This window comes from Phasianus colchicus, chromosome 1 (assembly GCF_987193195.1).
Source record: "Phasianus colchicus chromosome 1, bPhaCol1.hap1.1, whole genome shotgun sequence".
NCBI lineage: Eukaryota > Metazoa > Chordata > Aves > Galliformes > Phasianidae > Phasianus > Phasianus colchicus.
Window position 1 is genome coordinate 108,040,650 of NC_143436.1, and position 23,458 is coordinate 108,064,107.

The window sequence follows — 23,458 nt, forward strand, 5'->3', positions numbered from 1 at the left end:
TGTTGCTCTTGAACTGGAGAGCTCAGAACTGAACACCATACTCCAGCTGTGACCTTACCAGGGCGGAGGAGAGAGGAAAGATCACCTTTATCAACCTGCTGGCAACACTGCCTGATGTAGCCCAGGATTCTCTTGGAAAAGAAGTGCTCACAAATGCTGGCTCATGTTCAATTTGGTGTCCACCAGGACCAATAGTTCCCTTTCTGCAAAGCTGCTTTCCAGCTGGTTGGCACCCAGACCTTACTGGTACATGTAGTTGTTTCTCCGTGAGTGTGAGACCTTTCTGCCACACATTTTTTAAAGTCCAAATAGTTCAGGACTCTCTGAAAAACAGCACAACCATATGGTATATTAGTCACTCCTCTTGGTTTTATATTGTCTGTAAACTTGCTGAGGGTGCACCCTGCCCCATCATCCGGATCATTAATGAAGAGTTTAAGCAGTATTTTTCTCAGTGTTCTATCCTGAGGTACAGCACTATTGACTCATCTTCTGCTGGACTCTGTGCCACTAGTGACAACCCCTTGAGACTACTTACTCAGCCAGCTTTCAAACTATCTCATTGTCCATTACCTAGGCCATATTTATCAGTTTATCTATGAGGATGTTACTGGACATTGTTCTAAAAGCTCTGCCAAAGTCCAGTTAAATTATGTTCACTGTCATGTTCCCATCCAACAAGCTACTCAAATCATCATGAAAGGCTGCCAGGTTTGTCAAGCTTCTTTCTCCTTTGTGAATCTATAGTGACAATAACCACTCACTTTTTTGTCATCATTTTAGAAATGTCTTCCAGCCTGCAGTTGGTACAGTTCTCTGGATCTTCTACCTGTCTGAAGATAGAAGTGAAATTTTCAACAGAAATTATGCTCAAACATTTCTGTACTGGCTTTTCATTTGACCTGCAAGAGTATCTTTTGGACTGGCTTTGGGAGATCCAAACTGAAGATCTAGGAGAGAAAGCCTAGGGGAACACTGTACATAGCAGTCTCCACACATCCTATGAGTCCTCTTATCCATACTACTGATTGACATCAAGCAGAAAAAAATGCCCAGAGTCTGTCAAAGAAAAGTATGACGCTGGTATCAAGAATAGATGGGACACATTAAATGCAGAATATCAGTAAGTCACATACAAGCTTGTAGAACAGTGTGATTCTAATGACTTAGGATTCAGGTCCTTTGTACCTCAGTTTCCCTATTACAAAAGTGAGCATCTTTTCATCACCTAGAAAGTGTTGGGAAGATCCATGTTTTGAAGACTGGGAGTATCTCAGGTTTTAGGAGTATAGGAATAGTACTGTTGATGCGAGAGTATAGGCAACTTTAGTAACAGTGGCAAGTCCAACAGCTTTGACCATAATGATTTATCTGAACTTTCCTATGTTAAGTCATGCTACAAATGTAGCAAGACTTATTTTGCTGATTTCAAAATGCTCTTTATGCCCTTGCTTACTTTTCAGACAACTGTGCAACCCATAAAGAGAGTTAGTTACAAAACAACAACAGATATGAACAGTCTGCTGACAGACTGTAAAAGTTGGCCAGGAAAAATGAACTTGCATGTTCTATGCAGCAGCTTAGCTACATGTCACTCACTGGAAAAGGCTTAGAGATTCACATAGCAATAATTTATTTAAAATAGTGTAATAAATGTCTTCTTTTTCAGATCTATTACCTACACAGACATCACAGAAGAAGCCAGAAAAGCCAGATTCCCTTCAGGCCATTTCTGTACATGATAGTGTTTCAAAGTCTACTGGATGTTTGTCTGCTTTAATTACTTTGTCAAACTTCACGTTGGCTGGATATGAGGATGTTTTACAAACAAAAGTCCTGATAGAGAAGAAAACGTATTTCTTTACAAAGCAATAAAGATGGAAGAAAGGAAGAAAGGAGATACGCTGTTCTGTATATTTTTCTACATAGATTTGTCTGAGCTGTGGAACATTTTAGTACAGTTTGATCAGATATCTATCAGGAACAGGTTAAGCATAGTGCTGTGGCAGGGAAAGCCCAAGTGACCACTTAAATCCCAATGACTCCCTGAGATCCCAGCTCTACTTTCTTCTGAGTAACCTGGTCAAAATCCAATCTGAGAGAGGCTATCACCAACAGCTGATGCGCATAGTAATTCTGCAAATCTTTGGCAAAGGTTCCAGTTAAGTTTCACATGTGCAGTTCTTGACCTTCAATGTAATTTGGGCTTTTGAAGTGCAATGACAAGTTTACTCTAACTGAGTTTGTGGATTCTCTTAAAGGGAAGGCTTTGCCTATGACTTAGAAAAGCTCCTCAGATTTTGAATCAATGAACTGCCAAACAAACATACTGAGGCAGTATTTCCAGAAATATTTCTCAAGTTATCCTTACTCTCTCACTCTACCCTATTAAGCTGCTCTGTAAAGGGTAGTCTTGGGCCATGGATGCAGGGCTGTAGCAGTTGGTCATGTCTGATTTGTTCTTGATTCTTGAATATGTCCAAGAAGGAGTGAGAAACACTGCATTGAAACACATGACAGCTATACCAGTAGCTTCAACACCTCTTGCAGTCTGATTCTCCATTGCTTTGCTCATTTGCTGATCATTCTGTACGTGCAGGAGAAGGGCTGAGTGAGCAAGGCTGCAAATGATCACAGACCTAGTGCTTAAAGTAGCACCAGTGTAATCAAGTGCATGATCTGGGCTGCAAAGGTGGGACTACGGGCTTTGAATTTTGCTGGACACATCTAACAATTGCACTGCAGGTGCTTAGCAGGCAACTGCTTGTCAGCTGAAGGTAAAGCAACTGTATTAGAGGTGAAGTTCTGCGGTCACTTTGTGCTGCAGAGACAGCGTGCATGTTACGACAGTTTGACTAGCAGGCAGCAGTGCATTAAAGTTGCTCTCATGTAAGTTTTTGCAGTTTATAGTGGTGAACAGTTGTACCGGTAAAGTGAAGGAGCCTGGCATACTTGCTAGCAGCAATGGCATCACAATACAGGAGATAAATAATTTGTACCGAGAATTATTTGTAGCTCTAAATATAAATGGAAAAGATGTGCTGAGCATGCATGTGAATTTTTATTTTTCAAGACAGAATTGTACTTGAAGGGTTCAGAAGGATGGCACTCTTCCTGGGAGATAACAGAAGTTAAGCTTTCATGTTTGCTCAGTTTGCTGATCTAAATATACAGAAAATGACCATCTGTCTTTTTTTCATAAAAGGCAGAAATTGATACTTTTCTCAGTGGTGAAGTGATGATCTTTTGTTTTGCAGAATGCCCCACAAGAGCATTAAGTCATATCCTTCTCAACAAGAGGGACCTTGAAATTGCGGTTGCAAAACTGAATCATAAGCTCTACTTTACTAACATACTCCCTATTTTTATGTGGGATTTTTTCTCTACTTATTTTCATTTCCCCTTTTCCCTTGCTATTTCCTTCCCTATGCCAAGCATGCAAAGGTTGTTATCCGATACTGGAGGAATACAGCACTGTATTGTCCATGCTATTTCTAACACTGAGCTGAGAGCATGCAACGTATGTGATGGGAGCAGAAAGAGGCAGTGACACCCTCATCCCCCTCCCCAGCCTAGATGAAAGTCATGTCTGATGCTGAACGAAGCTGATAGCGAGATGGCAGGAGTTGAAACTAGCCTCCTAGTCATTAAGTTTTGTCTGCACTGGATTGGTTATAAATTACATCACCATTGCAGGAAAGCACATGAAATAGAGACCAGCGTCTGTGCAGCCTGGTGTTGTGGGGCTTGGGATCTGGTTTCTGGCTGAGTTGCTGGTGCTGGAGGAGGCTCACCTTCCCCCCACACCCTTTCCCTGCCTGCACTTCACCTTACTGGTTCTGTGCAATGGGTGCAATAAGACTCACAGGTGGATGGAGAGATCCCGATTGTTAGCTCACCTGACCAGTGCTCAAGGCCAGGTTGGATGGGGCCATGGGCAGCCTGAGCTGGTGGGGGGCAGCCCTGCCCATGAGTTGGAGCTAGATGATCTTTAAGGCCCCTTCCAATCCAAGCCATTCCATGATTCTATGATCCTATGATTCTACTGAAAAAGAGGTTATGGTGTTCCTTGGTGGGCATTTTCCCATGTGTGAAATCCTGCAGCCTGCTGAGTTCCTTGCTGTGGTAACTGTCTGATCACAGTGTTTCCTTTTCCTGTAGGATCCATGGGAACAAAGAAATTTAAGAAATGGGTTCTGTACTCACACACGAAAACATTAGGTAATACAGTGTCCTCTTGCTTCATCCATGGTTCATTCTCCCATGCAGCAGCCTTGTGTGGGAAGTGTCCCCTGGACCTTGATGGGGTGACACCAGAGGGACTGGAGGAGGCCCAACTCCATTGAGACTTCACCATCACCCCTTGAAGACATTTACATCAAAGGTACTACAGATGCCACCACTTGCCCTGATAAGCCTCTGCAGTCAAGTGCAGCAAGCTGGAGGGAGGCGTTCAGACAACAAAAAAATGGGAACTGCACATTCCTGTTCCCTTTTTATACTTTGTAGTCATATTTTTTCTTTCATTTTTACAACTCTCCAGGTGAATGTACTATAACACTAAATCTCTTGTAATTACATCAAGGCCAACAGGAAAATATCAGAATATTATAGAAAGAAAAGTAGAAATATTCATCTTTAAGCAGCTCATTTTTTAATAAAGTATGGAATCTACCTCTGAAAAGTCAGAACTGCTTTTAATTTGGAAATAAGTGCAGTTGTAAAATTGTCTAAGTAAGACTATGAAAATTCGGCCTGTATACCTCAGTTTCAATGTGGTAGCCTTGAAAGCAAGAGAAAAGTAATTCTTCAGCATGAAGCAAGGAAAGCTTTGTGCTAGGAAACCTTTGCTGCTATTTTTTGTTTATTTGGAAGCTACATGATCTTGAAGTCAAAGGCAAATTTTCTTGTAAATTCAGTCCGGCCAGTACTGATGTCTGCTCTTTTTGCATTGAGGTTGGTAGGCTGGAAAAGAGAATGTTTGAATATTAAGAATATTTTCCAAATGTGTTAAGAATAGTTGTATCAACAGCACTCCCGGGTAGTGTTAAAATCCTGTGGTTAAGAGCTATTGGATGTTTTGTGACTAGTTTTTTCCTCCCATGTGCCATGTATGTAAAGGTATTCCTATCTCATAATTCATTTTTTACAGTGGTTTATTTTGTGGTTGAACTAACTCAGTTTCAAAGAGCAAAGGAGACTTTTTCTAAGGTTGACCCTTCCATGGCCTTTTTTTTTTTCTTCATTAAAATACTGTGGAAAAAATGAGCAGGGATGTAGGACTGAACAAAATCCGCAGAATATCGATAAGGGTGTTTTAATGTAAATATGAATTGTATCAAAACGAATGCAATGACGAGTTCACAAAACAAGTGTTCCAAAATTAGGAAATGCCAAATCTGCTCTGGTAAGATTAAGTTAACCTACTTCGCATATCATCTGTGATAGGCAGCACAGTTCTGATTAAAAACGACTGGAGAGCAACGTGTAATTATTTTTGTTTGATGAGGAAGAAAAAAAAAAAAAGGCTCTTGCAAATAATTTTACAGTTAGAGATTAGATTTACAAGGGGGAGTTTCCTGAGTTTGTGCTGCCTGATTTCAGAATAGTGAAGCTGCATTTACTTTGAGGGCACTGGTGTTTTTCCATTTTTTTGTATGTCTTAAGCCTTCTGCAAAAAAAGTTATGTTTTGAGCCTTAGGAACTGAAAGCCTGGGATGGTTTTAGAGCTCCCTGCCTGCAGCTTTGAAGAACTGTTTTTCGGCATTTTCAGAAGTTAGACACTTTCAGACAAAAACAAACTGAAAAAAATTATAATAATAATAAAAGAAAGTTTGTGTGTGTGTGTAAACAGATGATTTAAATAGAACTTAAAATGTAATGAATCTAGAGGCTACAATACCCCTAGTGGCTATGGTATCAGTTGGGTGTGCAGGCCTCATTGTTGTTCTTAATAGGACAAGCTGAAAGAAACAAACTTCATTCAAATACCATTCTAGCAAAAAATATTTTTCTTTCAGAAAATGCTCAAATGCTTTTTCAATAATTTTTTCAGCATTTCTGAAAATTTTAATGAATTTATACAGAACTTGATTTTTGAAAAGAAACATTTTTATCATAAATTGTTATTGAAATCTATAGAGTTCACAAAAACAGATACTCCTGCCAATTTCCTTGTCATGTCTTTTGCTCTTTCTGTTGTCCAGTGGTATTTCTGTATGGTTAACTCTGATAAGCAAAGTAGCTGGTGTTGCTCAAAATCAGCTTCATTAGAAGTCTCAACAGCGTGTATACACGTTGCACTCCTAAGGACTTTTCCTTGGAAGAAATGCTGATCTTCAGCTAACTTTTCCAGTTAAACTACCTCATAGCACTGACTAAACGTCTTTTCAGCTCAGATCAGAGAGCTGCCTCTCTGACACATCCCAGGGAGAGCATCTGGCTGGGTCACACCGCAGTTATGCATCACATATGAAACACAAGAGTAATGTAAATATTTGCCCTGCTGTCAAGACTTAAGAGGACTGCTTGAAAAAGTGAAATGCACACCTCTCTTTGCTTTTTCCTACTGGTCCTTGTCAAAATATTCAGTGTTAGCATATATCGGACTCTTAATGTTTGCTGTTTTCTACTGATAATAATTCACCACTGCGACAACCTCACATTTTTTATTGCTGTTCTCCATAAAACAGGCTGTTTGGAGGAAGCATGTAAAGAAGCCAACAACTCTGTACACTGCACAAGCCTTTATCTCCTGCCAGAATAAAAATAAGTCAGTAGAACTTAAAGCTGCCCCACGTCAAATCAGCTGCTTGCTTTTAATTTGCTTGCAAAACTTGCAAGCATCCACCCAGCCTCTGCCACAGAGGTGCCTATGTTGCAAACAGCATGTTTTCATCCCCGTGTGTGGCTTCCCACTGCCACCACAAACTGTGGCATTTTGTCTCTTGGTGATGGCCTCTTGGACTGTAATTACAGTATATGGCTGTGCTTCTCCCCTATCACCACTCTTATTGTACTCTATTGGTTTGTGGTTTCCCGGCTGAAACTTTAGCTACCTACTGGTTAGAAGTTGCACATTTTAATGAAGTACAGTAATCACATGCCACCTAAGTCTGTGGAGCTAAAAGACTTATGATATTCACAGCAAAATCAACAGCCATGGATTTGCACCACTTCTTTCTATCCTGGCAAGGTGTTAATGTCACAAGAATGGAAAAATAGCTTCTCCAGGAAAACCATTATGGGCTGGATAAGGTTATAATTTCCAGCACATCCCACACTACTTGTGCATATTAGGAGACACAGAAGGATGGTAGTGTGGGTAAGCCATTATCACAGCACACTTGCAAGTAGGTCTCTGAGGCTCTGGATGCCATGTCCCTGTGCCACTCACCCCACTCCTTCCCAGTCTCAGAGCCCTGAGCTCAGCCACAGAAACAAGAAGGCAAGTGAGCTTCTTAGAGTGATCTTCATCCCCCAAGAGAAAAGTCTCAGTAACATGCGTTGGCTGCACTGATGAAGAAACATAATAGATTCAGCTCCAGTTCTAGCCATGCAACTTGAGACGAACTTAAAATCTCATACTAAGACAAAACATGTGTCCTAAATACACAGATATTACAGCAAAGGCATATGGAATTATGGTGAATGAACTAATTTCATTCTTGTTTAATACAAAACCACTCTAGTGTGACTGTCTAATAGTTTGACTCAAAATTAATAGATCTTTACAAAGTTGAGGGGAGAGCATCATTAAAGTTCAGCACAGGTCAAAAAAGTTCTCAAAGATTTATGTGTGCATATGTGCAGCAGCTCTTTGTAACTGCTAAATTCTTCTGCAACATATAAAGAAAGAACTTATGAAGGCAAGAGGAGGAAATCTCTCCAACTGAACATCCTAGCAGAGGTCACTGGAGCACACAGTCCTGCAGTTACCCAGTCCAGCCACAGGACCTGCAAATTAACTGTGCATAAGTTTGGCCAGTAGCATTGGGTTTGATTCTTATTGTTGTAGGCTTTCATAACCAAAACTTAATCCTTTTGTCCTGAAGGAAGGAGATCTTAGAAGTCAAAACATGGAAGAGCCATGTGTTGGCTGGCAGTGGACTCTGCATAGCTCCAACTGCTTCATATTCTTCAGTGAGCAATACCAACTGAGGAGCCAGCCATCTTGCTGAGCACATCAAGCTTACAGAGTTAGTCAGAAAAAAGTTCATTCTTACGTATCTTTCATTCTCTCTGTGGAGATGTGATTGCAGGCTACACATGATTTGCAAAGCCATGAAAAAAATCTTCTCCTGGAGGCCACAAGCAAACCTGTAAGGCTCGGTGGCTCAGTTTCAACACCATTTGAATGTCTATTACCTACACTATGTATTGGGTGCTTTCCAAGAAGAGGCTATGAGCAGCACATCACTCAAGATGAACCTTATCTACCAGCTGCCTGGGGATACATGAGTTGAGAACTTTAGAAAGAAGATGAAAAGATCTGCAGCTTTTGAGAGACCTGTGTGACTTCTTAGGAAAAAATTCTTCTCAAAAAGAGTGATGAGGCAATGGCACAGGCTGCCCAGGGAGGTGGTGGAGTCACTGTGCCTGGAGGTATTCAAGAGCAATGTGGATTTGGCACTGAGAGATGTGGTCAGTGGGCATGGTGGACAGTTGGGCTAGGTGATCTTAGAGGTCTTTTCCAGCATTAATGATTGTGTGATACTTACATAGAAATACTTGTTTGTCACTCGTCAAATGTTAAGGGCTTTTCTGGCATACCTTTGACCCAGAGGTGTCCCACAGCTGAGGATAGGTGTCAGGAAGCATCTGGCCCTATGCATGATCTGCACATGGGTGCCTGGGGCTGGAATGAGCAGCTCCCACCGTGCCCTCAAGCCTTCTGCTTAGTCATTTCCAGCAGAAGCCAAGCAAAATGCATCTAAGCAGAAAGTGGCTAATATGAAATAACAGGAGAAGTAACCAATTGTATTCTTTCTGGGGAATTATTTAACAATAAAGGTCCCCTTTTCTTGTGCCCTGAAGAAATTCTAATCCACACCAAAGGAAACTCACATACCAAACTGCACACAGGCTCAGATTAGCCCATGGGCAGGTCACCGCCAGCCAGCACATTTCTGGGGACACACATTCACATGCTCTTCCATTTCATCTCATTTCATCCCATTTTTCTGGGTCTAAACATCCAGCCTGAAAAAACCCACGGACACCTCTAAAATACAGCAATGCCATCTGCATGGCATCTGCCATCTGTGGGCTGGTGCCTGGAGTCGGCCAGTCCCCAAGGGGTCAGGCAGAGGGGGCAGCTGGCCAGGCACGGGCTGAGTCCATAGCTGCTGGCAGCAGAGAGAGGTGAGCTGGCAACGCCGTGAGCTCCTCATGCCAGCTGGGCCAGAAGTCTGCGGTGCTTGAACGTCTGTCAGCATCAGGGCCGACCTCCCGCATTAAAAATAGGGCTGTCAGAAGAGAGAAGAGCGAGCGGGAAAGGGAGAAGACGCCCTAGCTGAGGTTTGCAGTGCTGTCAAAGGGAGAGAGTCATCTAGTTTCCCTTTGGATTAACGGTGGTGGTTTTCCAAAACTCTCAGGCTCTTAAAAAAACAATCCGCAGCTATTTTTTGAAAGCTGCAAAAGCAGAGGTGGGAGAGGATTATATGAAGCAGAGTGAAACCAGGGGATTACACTCAGCAAAACATTAATTCTAATTTATAGAGGTTGAATTTGGTGATAGGGTAAATTTTCAAAGCAGATGTATGTACTTTCATTTGCAATTAATCCAGTACAAACATATTTAATCCATAATAAAATCTATTGTAATTTAATCCTGTCCCATGGTGATACAACGAAAAAGAAAAAAACTTCCTGAGGCCACGAATCAATACCCAAAACTGTAGACAGCTTTAAAGATATCAGTCTGGAAAATAAATACCTCTGTTTTGTCTCAGCTGAGTCAGAGATGATTCATATTAAATATACGCACTTTTCATTAAAGAATGATCTTGCTGTAAACTTCCAAAGAGTTTGCTGCCTTTCTCCCCAATCCTGACATGCAGGAAAGCACACCTTTAAATTGCTGTGAATCTTCACAGAGATCTTTGGTCTCCTGCCCTTTGGATTTCAATCCCATCCTTGTTAGAAGGCCACTGGACAGATAGTACAGTACACACCAGTGTTAGTGTCAATCTAAATAATCTGTCCCTCTAATTTTCTCATTGTGTATATACATACTTTCATGTGTACAGTTCTCCCTGGGATGACATACAGATGTACTCCAATGTACATGGTTGGGGTCGCAGATGCACCCACCAAGAGAGATATGGGAACCTGGCTCAGCACCCCTGCTTCCACCTTATGGACCACTGGAAAAGCTCAGAAGTAGAGGCAAAATTTGGCCCTCTACGTTTAAATAAGATCTATATATACAGATAATTTATAAAAACATGTTGGGCAATAACCAACACGATAGAAGGTGTATCATGACCCCCAAGGGAATGAGTGGATTAAAGTGAAGATGTCAACATTGAGACATGCAACATTTCTTTACTTGATTTTCTTGTACCATCAGGAAAGCAATATGCCAGAAACCTGATCCCTGAGGACCATTCAAGGTTGAGCTCCTAAGGAATGCCTCCCATGCTGGTTATGGCTGCAGATAGTACGGCTTGTTTACAGTCTGGAGTCACTCCCCCATTCCTCTATCTTCTGAAGTTTAAAAAGAGCAGTGCCAGTAATAATTTGTTTTGCTTTTCCCATAATTTTGCTCCCTAAACTTAAATACAGCATTCCAAAATGAACCAAAATATCCCTGAAAACCTCTGCTCTTATCTCCTCACTGTCTAGCTTTGTGAAGCGCTCTCCATGACAACCAGTAACAGCAAGTCAGCCAAATCCTGAGACAGCAGCAGGGTGTGAGCACCAATATAATTACAGAGAAACACAAGGAATTTTTATTTATCAAAAGCAACTTCTTAAGCAAAAGATGCCACTACAAACATTCTTTCAGATTTCATTAACTTCCTACTTGGTAGGTATTCTGGAAATATACCTCAAAATAATCTGACTGCCTATATATCTATTATTATTGACTGTTAATAAATAATCACCTTTTACTAGAAATGGGAATCTTTAATATTCTTCTGCAGCTTCATATATAACAGTTTCTATTAAGAACTCTGTTATGTTGCTCTGCTTCTTGTATTCTCGGGAATAATCTTTCTTATATTAGAAAACAAATAGTCTCAAAAACACTTTCTCAAACAACAGTTCTTGATCGGGTTTTGGTTTTGGTTTCAGTTTGGTTTGTGAGAATGTGGTATTCAAGGCAACTGTGGAAAGAAAAGTGGTTTCTTCTATCACAAACTGGTTTGCCACTCTTCATGTCTAGAACCAATCCTGATGACACCAACAGTCACTAATCACAGAAAATGACATCACAAGCTATGGTGTGATATTACTGAAGATGTGGCAGTGAGGGACATGGTTAGTTGTCATGGTAGTGATGGGCTTACTAGATGACCTTAGTGGTCTTTTCCAACCTTTGTGATTCTATGATATGAAAAGATTTTTCAATGATCACACTAAGATCAGAAGAAAAAGAGAATTGGACACTTGTAGGAAATCCTGTGATGGACTGTAAGAGGTGTGCTTGCTTCTGACCAGTGGTTCCCTTCTGCCCTCCACCTCTGTGGTGCCCTCTGTACCTCTGTGTTCTGCCTCTGCAACTTCCCCAGTTTCTAAGATGTTTAGGTGACCTTGACAGCAGAGCATCACTACCATAATTCAAGCTTAGCAAGACCAAATACTGGGTCCTCCACTTTGGCCACAACAACCCCAACCAACACTACAGGCTTGGTGCAGAGTGGTGAAGACTGCATGGAAGAAATGGGTCTGGGGGTGTTGGTCAACACTCAGGTGGACATGAGCCAGCAGTGTGCACAGGTAGCAAAAAGGCCAGTGGCATCCTGACTTGTATCAGAAATACTGTTGCTAGCAGGAGCAGGGAGGTGATCATCCCTCTGTACTCAGTTCTGGTGAGGCCGCACCTCGAGTTCAGTTTTTGGCCCCTCACTACAAGGAAGACATTGAGGCCCTGGAGCACATTCAGAGAAGGGCAATAGAGCTGTGAGGGGTCTGGAGCATGAGACTGATGGGGAGTGACTGAGAGAACTGGGGTTGTTCTGTCTGGAGAACAGGCGGCTCAGGGGAGACCTCATCAATCTCTACAGTCACCTAAAAGGAGATCGTAGTGAGGTAGGGGTCAGCCTCTTCTGTATAACCAGCAATAGGATGAGAGAGAATGTCCTCAAGTTGTGCCAGGAGAGGTTCAGGTTAGATATTAGGAAAAATGGCTTCTCCAAAAGTAGTGAGGCATTGAAACAGCCTGCCCAGGGAGGTAGTGGAGTCACCATCCTTGGAGATATTCAAGAAAATTTTAGATGTTGTACTAAGGCACATGGTCTAGTGGGGTAATATTAGTGGTAGGTGGATGGTTGGACTGGATGATCCTGGAGGTCCTTGGTGATACTATGATTCTACCTGTGATGTTGGTGACACAACTCAGCAATGACACTGTGCTCTCCAGTGGATGCCAGGCATGCACAGCACAGTCAGCAGAAGGAGCATCTGAAGGGTCAGATGAAGAGAATGGCACTGTTACCCAGAGGCTGTTACACTGTGCATGACTACAAAATAGGAATCGCTGCAGGCAAATTGGATGAGTCAGGGTATGTGTTGAGAGATGTTGCTGTGCCATTGTAAATCCAAATAGATGCTCCTTTTGACTCCAGGGCTTGACTCCTGTTAGCCACTTCCAACACGATCTTCCTCCAACAGCTGTTTCAGTGGCCACACACAAACTGCCTCATCTGCTCCAGAGCAACTGGCCAATTTGTGCGGGGGGAAAATATATATATATTTTTATACAGCTGGCAGCCAGCACAACTGTCAGTTAAACTTGTTTCTGCTGATGCCTTGAGCAGCTCCTGCAGCACTCTATGGTGCTGCAAGAACTTTACTTTTTCAGGGGGGAGTTCACCCTGGTGTAGAAAGGCATAATGAGCCTATGAAAACAGTTTGCATTGATAGAGCTGTGGGTGTCCCTGTTCACTGCAGGGGAGTTGAACTAGAAGACCTTTAATGGTATCTTTAAACTCAAATGATCCTATGTTTCTCCAAGCAAAAATGTGAGCCCTTTAAAATAAGGATTCACTGCTTTGAGTTGAAACCTGCCTCACTCTACATACTGATTAAACATGAACAATATTATAGGAAAATTATGTATTTATTTGTTTTTCTTTTATAATGGAAATATGTACTCCTCACCATTAGGCACAGTCTGATATTGTCTTTGCCTACCAGAGGATGCTTGATTTTAAAACCTGAAAACACAGATTAATTCACTAGTTTCTTTCCTATCTTAAGTTATTTGATGGTGTGAACAAATCATTATTTTTATTCAAAAGAAGCCAATCTAAGATGATTCTGTGAAAGCACTGACCATTTTTTCAGTAGAAGTGAGTCATGGTCTAACTCCTCCAAAAGAGCATGTGTGCTAGGGGGGCTGGCGCAGGCCCCAGACACTGCTGTAATCTGTGAAGATGCCTGTAACAACCAACACTTTCCCTAATGAGACCTCAGAATGTCTTGATGATCTTCTCTAATTGCTCTGTATAATTGGAGGATGCTGCAGCCCCATCCTCTGAGCTAAGGATGTGCATTTCAAAAATGTAAATTGTACGAACACGGCTCTAATTGGGCTGGGGAGTTTGGTGGATTTTGTTCTAGCCTTGATTATTTAAGAAAGAAAGGAATGTGAATAAGTGGACAGAGATATCAATCATCAAATCGCTCCACTGAGCGACAAAACTGCCTGTATGGCTGCATTAAAAGTGTTTGTTTGCTGTCAGAATTTTACAGGACATATAGTCTGTACTGAAATTGTCCCACTAAAACAGTTATGCTTCAGGCTCATGTTAGGACTTGTGATTTTAGGAGGGACCACCACCTTTTCCCAGCAGTACTCCCACTAGTTGACTGGGTCTCATCAAAGTTCTCATTTTTGGGCACCGTGCCAGTAAACAGAAAGGTCCTTTGTAGCAGTAGCTTTAAAAATGTGAATGTTAGCAAATGTAACATTGGGTGTCGCAAAAAGTTGTGCTGAGTTCAGCTGTGGCAAAAGTTATCCTCTAGGTGTCCCTGCTTGAGCAGGAGGTGGAAGGTTGAGATTTCTTCCAAACTTGCTTGACTCCTTGCTGTCAGCAGGACATCGGGATGGAAAGACTGAAAAGCTGCACCATCCCTACTTCCTAGATTTAAGGTCCTGATGGTGTAAAGCCAACTGATCTCACCTCTTTGGAGCACCAGGTTAGGAAGCCAGTCCTCCTCGTACTGTTGGTGGAAGTGAAAACCCTCTCCTAAAAGCAGCATATACCAACCCAATGGAGACCCCATCCACACTGGGGAGGAAACTGCTGGCCTTGCTCCACAGTAGGATGCCACTCCTGCTGAGACTTGCACCAAGATACTTTCCAGCATGGATACCTCACATCTCTGCTTTGAGCTAGAAGGGGGATTTTTGGCATGGAGGCTACCAAATTCCTTAATTGGTTCTCAGACATGTTCAGCCACCAGTCATAGATCAGGTTGCACTTATCTCTCTGCCAGTGGTCACAAAAGATGTGCAATATGAGTTTTCTCTCAGGACTGGATTTTCTCTCTTATTAGCAGCATGCCATTTGGACTGTGGCTGAAAGAATGATTAAAGATACTGTTCTCTGCATTTGCTACTGGAAAACAGTGAAGCACTTGTTTCAAGCATGTGACTAAGTTATAATCAACAGAAATCTTGAGTTTTGTCATGGAAAATGTCTGTCAGTCCTATCATCTGACATCATTGCCTGCTGCATCTAGACTTTCACAAGTAACTGCACAGAGGGAGAAGCTCAACAAGGAGGACCACATCCTGAATACACTATATGCATACATAATAACATAGCTTATTTGATGGAATATTGGACAAAAAAGGATGAGGAAAGGAGCGTGAGCAGAGACAAGGCAGCCTTATTACCCTTTCTGATCACTACCATCAGCAAAGCTTCGTGGTGTTTGCCCCATACTTTTTTTTTTTTTTTTTTTCTTTTTATGATTTTTCTTTAGGAGCATAAAAAATACAGGAGATAGAATCTAGCACTTCATCATCTCTCTTGTAATCTCTTTTACCGAAAATGTGTTAATTTGGAAAAATAAAAAGGAGGATAAAAGGATGATTTATGAACACACATAGTCTAATAAATAAGCTTATAACATTGCAAAAGAGCCATTGTTAAATATGTTTTACATTTGAACAGCTATAAAATTTTTAAAGAAAGCTCTGGTGAGTCTGGTTTTAATGAAGTCTTTTGTCTCTCCAAGGCAGCATATTCCATGTGGAGGAGGTTATTTTCCCCCCATTTCTGAGGTAGTTAACTCTCACAGAGATGGCCAGGGCACTAGTTATAGCTGCTGTATATTGCTGCTTTCAAAAGGAACAAGAAATCCAGATATTCAGCACATTCCCTCAGCATGCACTTGAGGTAGTGGCTGCCAAACAAAGTGTTAAGCATGCAAAGTTGGGATCTCTACTGAGCAAGTGGCCAGTGCCAAAAATACAGCTAGCAGCCTCAAAGGGGTGAAAAAACACAGGATCTGTCCTCTGAGCCCATCCCTAGCAATCACATGCAAACTGATTCTCCTTTCCAAAAGCTTTGCTTGTCATATTCTGGAATTCCAGCACCTCTCACTTATTACTCTCTACCATCATCACTCCCTGGTGCCCTACTTCTGCTAGCTTCCCTGGGATGTCCTTGACCCTCTGGTGTATGACTTGCTGGCATGTTTCTCCCTGTGTTCTGTTCCCCAGGGAAAAAGAAGCAATTTATGTGCCAAAGGTTTTTTGTACAGTGTTGGTCAAAATAAATACAAACACAACCCCCTGAGGTTATGTATGCATTCCAGCATTTGAAAAGGAGCAGCACTCTTCGAAGTGTTAACTACATTTTAAAATTAAAACGTTAACTGAGCTGGTTAAAAAAGCATGTCATACGATGTAAACCAAAGTCTGCTGCAAATGTCAAATGTCTGTAACTGATGTGGAGGCTGTTTGTCTCTAATTTTTAATTAAAGTCTTGAGTGCGAAGTGCTGTTATAGTCCTGAGGACCAAAACAGAAAACACCCTGGCAGAAGTAGCAGTATGAGAGGTAGAAGTTCAGGGTACTATTTTTCTTTTTCTCACTGTGAAGAGACAAGCTATTCTCACTGGAGCTCAGGTAGGAAATAGTCCATTGATTCCTTGACAGTTTTTCTTACTTGTAAATGGCAGACGGGGCTACACGGGAGAGATTCTGATTATCTTCCACACCCTTTTAAGCTGGTTACTCATGCACCTTTTCTTGCAGCCCTGAGGTTTTTTTTCCAGGTATACTCTGTGCATCCCACTGTGAGATAACTCCACCCAGAATTTCTTCTCACTCACACACTCTGCTCATACTTTTCATAGAACCAACAGATCATAGAATCATTAAGTTTGGAAAAGACCACTAATATAATCTAGTACAACCATCAGCCCATCAACCCATTTCTTGTTCCTCCAAATGGCAGGCTTTATATGATCCTTCTCACAACTAACTTGAAAGCTCTCAGCAAGCAAACATGTATCTTCACACCATCTCTGCAGCCCTTATGCGTCCTTCCATATTACTGAACAGGAAATTCCTTCAGCAGAATGGGCCTGAGGATCAACTCTTCACCTTAAGGCCTGAGACAATATCGCACAATATGTCCTCCATTCCTTTTGTAAGCTTCTGGGGGAAAATCAGTCTTTCAAAGACAATTAGTTTCCTCTTCCTACTGCAAACTTCCCTAGATCTGGCTAAAGCTCAGAAGTAGCCAAAAGTGCTCTGGCTCCACTATAACTGAAGAGAATGACATTTTCTCCAGTGTTCACTGACTTGGTGTTTGACTTCACTGGCCTTCCTGTGCATGGTAAAATCCTAGGGCAGGGCAGCACCTGTGTAACATTGAGCATCAATGACTGAAGGGAAAGGCAGTGATGCTTCTGGTCCTGAAGAGAAAGGACAAGAGGAAGAAAGCAACTTTAACTCAAAGTTGTGTGCACTGAGTCATAAAATCTCCTGAGTATGCTTCTGAGGTGCAGCACTTAATGTTTCATCCTTCGTTGGTGGCTGTGGCTGAAGCAGGGAATCTGGTCCTGCAGGGATGTGTAGTAACTTGCACACTAACTGAATGTAAAATGAAGGGTAGCCTTTGGTGTGCTCCAGCACTCATCTGCGTGGGTGTTAGCTCGGCAGTGACTTTAAACTACTTGCACACCCCAGACCTGCTCCTTGCCCTTCCCTTTCTCCTTCTAAAAAAGAACGTGTTTATTACCCTTTGGCATGCCCAGCGATGGCTCTTCTTCAGCTGAGCTTGCTCTTTCTTTGGCCAGAGAACCGCTTGCTCCCATCCTCCAGATTTCCATTTGGAGCACAAAATGAGCCACTCATGTTGAGCAGGTTTCACGTTATCCCAGTGCATCACATGGGAAATCTACATTAGCATGAGGTAAACATTCACTGGACCCAGTTCAAAGGCTCTGAACAGTGACCAAGTGGAGGCTGCAGTGGGGAAACAGCCATGGTTCACGAAGCCGGCATCCCACATACCTCACAGGCAGAGAGACGGATGGGCCATGCACTGGAACATATTTTCAGCAGCAGAGGCCCAGGATAATTTATGAGAGCTTATAATGCTAACTGTTAATGTTAAAAATGCTATATCCTGTGCAGAGGTGGGCAAAGTAATGAAGCATAAAGTCTGGCTGCAGCTGAAAACCTGGCTCTGTCTCGGCTCCGTGCCCGTGAATGAGAAAGAAGTCGGGACAGAGCCAAAGTACTGAAAAGCGTCTGGCACTGCTTCCTGGCGGTCACCGTGACCTTACCTGCCTGCACTTATGTGTGCTTGTGCACACCCGCATGCATGGCACACAGTACACTTCCCATGTTCTGCTACATGCTCCATTCCAAAAATCTGACGATGTTTTTGCCTCTCGGGGCTAAGACAAATGTTTGGCTTGTCACAGCCTCATCCATACCTTCAAACCTTTTGGCTCATCTCGGAGTAATGCTTAGGCATAATTGGAGACATCTTTCAGCAGGGCCTATCTCTGGGACTTCAAGACATAATGAATGGTTCCTCCTCCTCAAAAGGTAAACTGTTGCTGAACTCTCAGCACTGTGTTCACCTGCCTGATGAAACATGTTTCGGATTACATAAGACTAGGTGATGTTAGTTTCCCAAGCAGCAGTGAGGAGAGGTTTGTACCTAACAGGAGATTATCCCTCAGCCGCTGTCTTGGGTAGAGCAACCATGAAATTGCAGAATTCTCTATTCTTGGAGATGTCAGAAGGATGACTAAGAAAACTGCTATCTTGAACTTCCAGAGGGCAGACTTTGGCTTGTTCAGGACACTTATTGCAGGGGTCCCTTGGGAGTCATTCCTTAAGGGTAAAGGTGTCCAGGACTCCTGGACATTCCTAAAGATGGAAATCTTAAAGGCACAAGAACAGGCTGTTCCTGAATGCCGTAAGGCAAGCTGCAGGGGAAGAAGACCGGGAACTATTGTTGAGACTCCAGAAGAAAAAGAGAGTCTATATCCTCTGGAAGAAGGGACAGACTACTTGGGGAGATTACAAGGAAGTTTCTAGGGTATATGCAGGGAGGAAGTTAGGAAGGCAAAATCCCAACCTGAACTCAGATTGGCCACTGCAATAAAAGAGAATAAGAAATCCTTTTACAAATATATCAACGGTAAGAGAAGAACCGAGGAGAATTTCTATCCTTTACTTGATGCAGTGGGGAATGTTATCACTGAGGATAAGAAGAAGGCTGAGGTCCTCAACACCATCTTTACATCTGCCTTTAATAGGCAGATCAGTTATCCTCAGAGCACTTTACGCCCTGATCTGGAAGTCTGGGATGTTATGCAAAATACATCCCTGGTGATTCAGGTGGAGACAGTTAGAGAACTCATTCTCCATCTGGACTGTCACAAGTCCATGGGACCAGATGGGCTCCACCCAAGGGTGCTGAGGGAGCTGGCAGGGGTGATTGCCAAGCACTCCTGGTTATCTGGAGAGGTCCCAGAGGGTTGGAGGCTTGCTGACTTGACTCTCATCTACAAGAAGGGCCGTAAGGAGGATCCAGGGAACTACAGGCTTGTCAGCCTGACCTCGGTACCAGGGAAAGTTATGGAGCAAATAATCTTGAGTGAGATCACACTGCACATGCGTGGCGTCCAGGGGATCAGGCCCAGCCAGCATGGGTTCATGAAAGGCAGGTCATGCTTGACCAACCTCATCTTCTATGACTGGGTGACCAAACTTGTAGAAAAGGGAAAGGCCATTGATGTAGTCTACCTAGACTTCAGCTAAGCCTTTGACGTGGTCTCTCACAATGTTCTCCTGGGGAAACTGGCTGCCCATGGCCTGGACAGGCATACCTTTCTTTGGGTAAGGAACTGCCCAATGGGTAGTGGTTCATGGAGTTAAATCCAGCTGGTGACCTGTTTCAAGTGGTGTCCCCCAGGGGTTGGTACTGGGGACCATCTTGTTTAATATCTTTATTGATGACCTAGATGAGGGGATTGAGTATACCTTCAGTAAGATTGCAGATGACACCAAGTTGGGAGGTGGTGTTGATCTACCTGAGGGTAGGGAGGCCCTTCAGAGGGATCTAGATAAGTTGGATTGCTGGACTGAAGTGATGGGATGAGGTTCAACAAGGCTGAGTGCTAGGTCCTGCACTTTGACCACAACAACCCCATGCAGCACTGTAGGCTTGGAGATGAGTGGCTGGATGACCATGAAGAAGAAAGGGACTGGGGGTGTTGGTTGATGCTCGGCTGAACATGAGCCAACAGTGTGCTCAGGTGGCCAAGATGGCCAATGGCCTGCCATTCTTCCAGCAGGAGCAGGGAGGTGATCATCCCCCTGTACTCAGCACTGGTGAGGCTGCACCTCGTACTGTGTTCAGTTTTCGGCCCCTCACTACAAGAAAGACATTGAGGCCTTGGAATGTGTCCAGAGAAGGGCAACAAAACTGGAGAGGGGTCTGGAGCACAAGTTATGAGGAGCAGCCGAGGGAGCTGGGATTGTTTGTCTGGAGAAGAGGAGGCTCAGAGACCTCATTGCACTCTACAACTTCCTGAAGGGAGGCTGCAATGAGGAGGGGTTTGGCCTCTTCTCCCAGGCAACAAACAGGACCTTAGGAAATAGCCACAAGTTGTACCAGAGGAGGTTTAGATTAGACATAAGGAAAATTTTTTTCTCTCAGAGAGTGGTCAGGCACTGGAATGGCTGCCCAGGGTGGCGGTGGAGTTGCCATCCCTGGCAGTGTTCAAGAGGCGTCTGGATGAGGAGCTACGAGATATGGTTTAGTAGCTTGTGGTAGCAGTGGTGATGGGAGGACAGTTGGACTAGATGATCTTGCAGGTCGTTTCCAATCTTGTGATTCTGTGATTCCACCTCTTTTCATTTGCACGCTCGCTGGGTGACCCCCAGATGTTAGTTTATTTTTCCATGCTCCCTCTCTGCAATAAATGAGTGATGAGAATTCTGACTTTCTCCGTGGAGCCTTCAAATTAGATGCTGTTCTTAAAAACCAGCACCATCATGCCAGTGACTATAGAAAACTCTCAGCTTCCCAGACATCTCACACACCAACACATGCCAGTGCTCCCAAATCCCACTATATGTGTTTATGCACACATTTGCATATTATCCCCAGAAATACACAAGCATGCACAGTGCTCTGTGGGCTACATAGCATGCTGAGGAAAAGGCAGTCTGGATTTAAACAAATTTCAGCCGAAACAGAATGAAGTTGAAACAAGGACTTGGTGTGCCACATTCTCGGGAAAACATTTAATTCAGTTTTTTGTTGGGTGCAACAGCAGACTAGTCTGAAGAAAGCACATAAAAAAGCTAAAATTTCTTAATGTACAGGAAAGCTTTACTTAGAAAACAAACTTTCCCTTGTGCTTTAATTGTCTGGAAAAACCTGTGGCTATTTCTCTGATTTCCACTTCAGTCTTTGTTTCTTCCTGCCTAAAGGTGCACTAATGTTGTGGTCAGTACACTTGCTCAGTCCTGTCTATATTCACAGGCAAGAGCGAATGGCCTTGAGTTTTGCCAGGGGAAGTTCAGGTTGGATATTTGGAAAAAATTTCTTCTCAGAAAGAGCGGTGAGGTGGTGTAAAGGGACATGGTGGAGTCACTGTCCCTGAGTGCGTTCAACAAAATGTAGATGTGATGCTTAGAGACATGGGTTAGTAGGCAGTATTGATGGTAGGTAGACGTCTTTTCCAACCTTAATAATTCTGTGATTCCATGATCTCTGAAACAGGGACTGAGGAACAATCAACAATTATTGAGTGCATTAAGAGATAGGAATTCTGTTTAAAAGATGAGAGTGGGGAGTTATTAAAATGAAAATATTTTTTTCACAGTATTTTTGTTTATTTGTTTTGGGATGCTCTGGGTCTTAAAAGTCACTACTGTGAAAAATTGCCACATGACTATAATGTTTGGGTAGCCCAAAAAAAAATGCTGTTATCAAGACAGTCAGTATGAAAGACAGGGTGGGAATCACACTGATCTCATTTCTCTCTGTCACTCCATTTAGACCCCAATTACTCTGCAACACAGATAGAACAGGGCAAGCTGGAAAGTGCAACAGGAGAACAGCAAGTCAAGCGCAGGTATTCTTCAGAGTAAATACTGCTACAAGCAGGTATGTCAGACAGGCCAATCTAAGCCAGCCAGAGCCTAAGAGAGGGACTCGCTGTCTGCCGAGGTCGGGCTGAAATAACTCAGCGACCACAAGTGCCTCAGGCCAGCCCTGGGGTCACCAGGCACAGTCCCACCAGCTCCTGCAGCAAGCAGCCTGTGGGACATCGTTTGCTGCTTTGCATGACAGGACTAAGATTTGCCTGCCATCTATTGGTCACAGTCCTGAAGAGTTTATGCTTATCGTTACATCTGTGCAGATGGACGCTGGCCCTGACAGATGCCTCCTGACTGGGCTGTCCCAACCAGGACCCAGCTGCTTGAGTGAGTAACTGACTTGTGGGGACACAGGACACCCCTGGGAGTGCCACACTGTTCTCCCTCCCGCTACATGGCACACAGCCCTGAGGAGAGCCTGGCCACCAGCCCTTTCACTGCGCTATTCCGTACCCCTGTTACCTGGAGCAGGGGGTACTCGGGTGACAGTCAGGTCTCCCGCCAACCGAGGCAGCGGGTGTCCCTGGGAACGCTGCCTGGAGCTCAGCCTGGCTCCATCCCAGCACCCATGCGCTGGGGTGGAAACATCGCCGGCAGCACATGGGTTGGGACTGTGAATATGCTTTGATGTCCCCTGAAAAGATCACAAAGACATTGGCCTTTTGAGTCCCCAGCCAATGTTCTTCTCACCAAACCATGCATTAATGAAACTTTATTTATTTGGTGTTATATTTGAATCTGTATTCCCATTCTGACTCCTTACACAATAGTTTTTAGGCCAACAATCGTGTACCAGGGTAAATATTACAACATCTTTTGGCCGGATTCAATAAGAAATGCCTTCTGAAACCACGCCTGGCTGTTCCTTGATTCTTGAGGGGAAAAAAAAAGCCAGTGACTGTGTGTCATGGAATGGTTGCTTTGTTTTTTCTACAGTTCGCTTTCATGGTAAGCCAAACATGTGTTTCAAAGCCAGAGTTTGTGATCTTAAAAATCATGTAGTATGAAAGGCTGTGGACATAATTTTTTTACTGTACGAGACTGTGATATACAATGAACGTGTTCCCTACAGCACTGCACGGAAATGTCTATTACAGAGGAGAGGTCTTGGTGTTACTGCAAAAGAAATGCTATTCCATCTCCTGGGACCTTGTTCCCACATCACAAGGTTTAGACCCGCATTCTGCTCATCTTAACCTTGGTCTGATCTTCATAGCCTTGCCCCGCCATGCTACCTGCTCCAAACTCGCTCCTGGAGTCCGGTGATTCACAAAATGGAGTTATGCAAATTTACCTCTTAAATATTAGCTAAGAAATTACTTCCTGGTTTGTCTTTTTTTTTTTTCTTTTTTTTTTTTCCAGCCTTAAACTTTTGGGTTTTGCTGATTTCCTTCTCTTCAGGTAGTGCACGTCTCATCCAGAGTACTTATGGTTCTTTGTGAGCATGGTTATGTATTATTTTATACCATTCCCCATTTTATAGAAACCAAGATACAAGGAGCATGATTCATCCAACCTGCTGTAAACAGCTACTTTGGGGTGAATAGAAACACACGCCCGAAGGGCTTCTTCTCGTAGCTCCCTCTAGCTCTGCTTATATTGCCAAACAGAAGAGTCTCTGTGCTGTGGCCAG

At 43.2% G+C, this 23,458-nt stretch overlaps 1 long non-coding RNA gene across 1 annotated transcript; it reads left to right on the forward strand.

Moving 5' to 3' along the window:
- Positions 1–727: 727 nt before the first annotated feature.
- On the forward strand, positions 728–1,876 carry LOC149919937 (uncharacterized). The gene is made up of 2 exons (XR_016467351.1): positions 728–1,123; positions 1,670–1,876. It is a non-coding gene; the product is annotated as an uncharacterized LOC149919937 (long non-coding RNA).
- The last annotated feature ends 21,582 nt before the right edge of the window (positions 1,877–23,458 follow it).